Below are 6160 nucleotides of genomic sequence, written 5' to 3' on the forward strand. Positions count from 1 at the left end.
CACTTACTCAGCAGCTGTGGCCATGGAGAACTGCACATACTTAGCAGCTTTGGCCATGGAGATATACACATTCTTAAAAGTACATACAAAATGTGGATTAAGAATACCTGTACAGTATAAATACTTTTTCCTGCAGAAGACTATGAAAAAAAACTGACATTTAGACATTAAAATATTGTACTGAAGAAAAATTCGCAGGCAAATGATTTACTTTTTACCTTCCAAAACTGTTGACAGTGCGAGTGGAAAACCACAATACCGGTAAGAAGTTAGTAATACTGTACACGTGTGAATTTACTACAGTACAGTTTATTTTAATATCCCTTAAATTTACTTTAGTATTGTGTACAGTATTACTCTTTTGCTTATGTCCTTTAATGAGAATGTACTGTATTGGGAGTGGGGGCTTGTGACCTGCCATTTTTTAGGAAAATTAGGCTCACTTTAAATAAATTCACTGTAAATAACTTTCCTGGGAATGCTTCAATTTTTTTAGATCAAGTGGGAATGTACAGTACTAACACCCAGAGTTTTAATCACCATCTTCCGTTGACGGGATCATGTTTATAACCAGTTTCCAAAAATTTGAGTCATGAAGGACGCCACAATATAGTGCTTGACAGGGAGGTGTGGCGATAAAATTAACTAATATTGGAATAAGTTCATTTTACCGCCACACCTCCCTGTCAAGCACTGAAGTGTGGTGTCCTCCATGACTAAAATTAAGAAAACATCTGGTTGTAAACTTGGTTGTCAACAGAGGAGGGTCGTTAAAACTCATGTGTCTAATAATATATTAATAATGTTTTAAAAATACCTTAACCGGTTAGTTGTTTTTTTTGCAATACTTAGTGTTAATTAAAGTTCCCTGTATGTGTGTATTTATGATTACTGTACGTCATATTACACAATATTTTGTAGATTAAAGCTGTTAATTATTTTAGAAAATCATTTGGTGTGGTGAATGTAATTTTTTGCCAGTCCAACATTCATATTGTTATACAGTTGGTCCTCATATTACGCGGTTAATGTAACCCGGAGGGTACCGCGGAAAGTGAGAAACGCGTAAAGTGAATAACATAACATATGGGATTAATTGAAATGGAGTCCGGGCCGATCCCCAAACTCCACTTTTTGATGACACACAACTATGTTGTAGTAAAAATATTATCTTAACTTTATGATGGCATGCACACACAATTAATAATTAAGAGAAATATCAATAATATTAGGTTTTTTAACACTTACATTAGTAGAAAAGATGGCTGGGCACACGGGGATGGGCGGTTGGTTCCGAGGCAGAGGGCAGATTATTGGCCCTCACCTGTATCACTTGTATCAATTGTATCACTATCCACCACAGAGGCTTGCAGGGCCTCTTTGTCAAACCCCCCAAAGTTCATATAAGTCCATATCCTCACTATAATTATCACTATCACTGACTTGGGCCGGCTGTAGTGGGTGGCGGGTGAAGAACTGGTCATGTTTTGATGACTGGGCGACCTTGTGCGCACCATTTTCGCGCCTCTTACACAACATGGCGGATGGCGGGAGGTTTGGATCCAAAAATGGCGCGGCTTGCCAGCCGCTCTCCGCGTAATGGGGTTCACGACCGCGGAATGTGAAAATGTCAGGTTCTGGCAAGGCACCGCGTTAACGGTGAAACGCGGAATGCGGGACCGCGTAATATGAGGACCAACTGTATAAAAAATAAGTTTTAATTTGTCCATTTTTTCCAGTAAGGCAGAGCTGAAGCATATGTTTGTAAAAAAAAAAAATTAGCTTCTTATAATATCTAATGTAATGTATTCCTATAATTTTACCTTTGCAGAGTAAAATTTGTTCATGAACACTTGGCAAAATACTTATTTCTTGATAATTACTGTACATACAGAACAGTACTCTTATTTGTAGTCAATTAGTATTTGAGGTCAGAGGTACAGTAGCATTGTGCAATGTCTGCTGCCTGTAAGTTGACCAGTCATATGGGGATGTTTATACTGTAATCATCATCTTCCAGCTGTAATTACCTGATGGCAGCTCTCCATGATGTGCCCTCTCATACCCCTCAGGTTCTTACCTCTCACAACCTCGTTCCATGTCATTCTTGGCCTACCCTTGGCTATCCTCTCAACATTTACACTTCTTCGATCTCTCATGCCCAAACCATCCCAGTCTTCATCGACACAATACAATACAGTACTCTCAATACCCAGCTGCTCTCTTAACTCCATGGCAGTGTTTCCTATCATTCATTGTTATTTCACATCCACCTTACCATTTTCATTTCAGCTCACTCAAGCCCATGAATGTACAGTACTTTCAGTAATACGAGATTGAACATTCACTTATATTGATACCCCATGAAGTATGATAAGATTGACTCTAGATGAGCATTGTGATATCAGAATTTAATGCAACATGGTGTCAAGTATGATGATGCTGACATATTGTACAATACTGTATCTAACTTTGGGGGATGGTGAAGCAATGTTAACATGAAAGATAGATGGTGTTCTAGTACAGTACTGTAGTCATACCCACAAGAAGGGTGTTTGACTCAAACATTCAGTAGACTAATCAAACTGAGGTTAATTGTATGTATAAGAGCTAAAGTGGTATTCCTGTAGTCTATAACACCTGACAACTGTGATTACCAACACTGCATCAATAACCAGTTTCAATTTTCAGTAAAAAATGGATAAATGAGACCCCAGTGCAGGGAAACAGGGAGGGTGTAAGTAATATTAACACTCTATTATTTTAATATGCTGTGGTAGACTTTGGAACAGTGGCAGTTGGATGTAGCTAGCACATGACAATACAGTACTGTATACTATGAACTGCAAGATGGGATGTAATATATGTCCGCAATGTAACTATATGTTGGAATGGGGTAATAATATTAGCCCATCATGCCTTAGTATGAGCCATTACACAATTAGGGCTGTAGCTAGACTCGGTACATTTAGCTGAAAAGCAGCATTACGTTTTTGTCCTGACATGTAACCCATGGATGGTGTACTACAGTAATAGGTACACATCAAGCCTCTAGTATAATACATTAGACATTTAAGGCTTCAACTCAAACCATTATATAGTGAGCCCATGATGTAACCTATTAACACAATTGCCTTCTTTTATCAGAATTGTATGATCAAGACATGATTACTAGTGCTCTTGTGTGAGCCTGGTTGCCTCACACACATACATTCAATGAAATGACCAAACTTAAAAAAATAACTACACGAATTGTGTAATTTAATGATAGATGTAAGTGTAAAAATTACAATACGTACTGTTTATTTTAATGGATTATTGCTAAGCTTATTAATATAAGTTTGTTACCTAACTTTTTTCATTTCTTGAATCCTTTGTATATGGTTAACGAAGTGCAAATTTCTCTCCACTTAGGAGTGAAGTCTCTAGTAGTGTGTGAACATTTCTGTTGGGTGGACCACTGTGTCACCCTAGACAGTCCCCCATGTCTAACTCTGTTCCACATAAAGTTTTATTTTATGATGATCCCAAGATTGAAGGATTAAAACCTGGCAGTATCAACAAAACACCCAAATATTACTTTGACAATTTAATAATTAATTTATAACTGCTTTTATCTTAAAATCCTTAATTGTCCTTTTCACAAAGTAGGCTGAAATCCCATTAAAATGATTACAACAGAAAATTTTAAAATGTTTTGTGAATTCAATGATGGTTTATGTGACCACAACGCATTGTGGTTGGTTGGAAAATAACCAGAAGTGAGATTTTGCTATAGGTTAGGTTACGTTAGGGAAAAACCCAAACGCAAAATTTTGCTTTCTGGTTATTTTGAGAATAACCACAACGCGTTGTGGTTGCTTTTCGGTTTTTGAGCCCAACATATAAAGACTTCAACCATCTACAATATATAGATTATGTGCAGTTTGGTGACCCTGATAACTGTACAAGCTAATGATGACAACATGGGTAAAAGTTGACCTTCGAACAATGAGTCCAATATTTTAGATTACTGGAGTTCAAAATGATTTTATATGGGCCCAAAAGCCATGGCACAAATTATCTTGTGCAGTACACAATTATTTCTAAGTGCTGTGCCCTAAAAGCCCACATTACAGGGTGTGAGCACAAACTAAAATACAGCACAATCTCTACTCACTATCCAACCAGCTGGACCATTAAGATGGCCCCATCAGAGAAACAGATGAAGACTTGGATGTACAGTACAGGCACAGAAGACTTCATTTAATTGCAGGACAATCTTCAATTATACTCAGTTAAATCATCATATTTCTATTTATGTATCAATCAGTACTGTACAGAACAATTAAATCTACATATCCCCAAACTGTAGCTCGCTAAACCAAACGAACTTAAGAGCCTCAATAGACAATGCAGCAATGCTCAACCCTAGCCATCTCCTTATCATGGGGGACTTTAACTCTGGTGACATCGACTGGAGAATGAGTTCATGCCAAATGACTTAAATAACCCCGCTACTCTTTTTGTAGAAACTCTGAGCGATAATTTTTTGTTCCAACATGTTAAAGTCCCGACGCATTACTGAGGGGAGCAAATACCCAAGCCACTGAACCTCATCTTAACAAACGAGGAGGGTATGGTGGCCAAGCTGGAACATCTAGCCCCCATTGGCACCAGCCACCATGTAATATTGTCCTTCAGATTTAACCTTTACTTTGTTCACAACAAAACCAGGCCAAGGTGAAAATATTACAAGGGAAATTACAAATAGATGAGGGAGGAGATGAAGGGTAACCACTGGCCTGACTCGTTCAGGCATAAGAATACACACTACGCTGAATATCATAGCCAGTAAAGTGAACTATTTGATTGAGAAATACGAATATACCCAAGACCAAACCCAGTGCCTCTAGGAATACAAGGAGACCCCTACACATGAACCATGCAGCGGTTGACAAAGTTAAGAAGAAAACCCAGAAATGCAAAGTGTGGGTTAGGTCAAACAAAGAGCAGGACAGGAGGATGTATGCAAGAGCCAGGAACCAAGCAAAGTCAGAGTGTAGAAGGGATGAAAAGGAGTTCCAAAGGTTGGTTGTGAGCGAGGTCAAGTCAAACCCAAAGGTGTTTTATCGCTATGCAAAGTCAAAATTAAAAATGCGAGTAGGAGTATTGGACCTTTGGCTTGAAGATGGTGGTTATGCAGATTCTAACCAGGACAAAGATGAGGCATTGAACAGTTTCTTTTCCTCGGTGTTCACAAGAGAGGATGCGATCAATCTTCCTGCATTTGAGGACAGACAGTTCGATACAGCACTAACCCACATTGTGTTCACAGAAGAGGTTATAAGAAATAAACTGTCAAAGCTGAAGGTTCATAAGAGTCCTGGCCATGACCTGGTTCATCCCAGAGTGCTAAGAGAGTTGTGCAACGAGCTTGTTGAGCCCCTGAAGATCCTGTTCTGTAAATGCCTGGATGAGCAAAAGGTCCCCAGTGATTGGAAAATGGCTTATGGGAGTCCAATCTTCAAGAAGGGCGATCGTCACTCCACGATTAACTATAGAAAAGCATACAGTAATATGTAAAGTACTTGAGAGCATTATTAGAGATGCCGTGATGGAACATCTACTACGAAGCAACCTTGTAAGGGATTGCCAACACAGTTTTATGCTGGGACACAATTATTCAAGGTACTGGATGTTTGGACCCAAATTCTGCAACGGTGGTAATATCGACAATATATACCTAGATTTTGCCAAGGCTTTTGACAGCGTACCCAATGAAAGGCTGAAAATTAAACTGGCAGGGTACGGGATTCGAGGAAATGTCCTAGCATGGATCGGAGACTTTCTCCATGACTGCAAGCAGTGTGGTGATTAATGGCACAAAATCATCATGTGTGCCCATCACAGGTGGGATACCACAGGGCAGTGTATTTGGCCCGCTGTTGCTTGTTTGCTTCATAAATGACATGCCTGACACTGTACATTCCTCCATACAAATGTTTGCGGATAATGGCAAGTTATTTTGGGAAATTAAGAACTAAACAGACTGTAAGAGCTGCAGAAGGATCTCTGAGCTTCAAGAATGGTCGAAGAAATGACTGTTAAGATTTTATGTTATGAAGTGTAAGAGGCTGCACCTTGGGAGTACCAACAGTAAGGAGGCATATCATATGTC

The sequence above is a fragment of the Homarus americanus genome, unplaced genomic scaffold, assembly GCF_018991925.1.
Source record: "Homarus americanus isolate GMGI-L3 unplaced genomic scaffold, GMGI_Hamer_2.0 scaffold50564, whole genome shotgun sequence".
NCBI lineage: Eukaryota > Metazoa > Arthropoda > Malacostraca > Decapoda > Nephropidae > Homarus > Homarus americanus.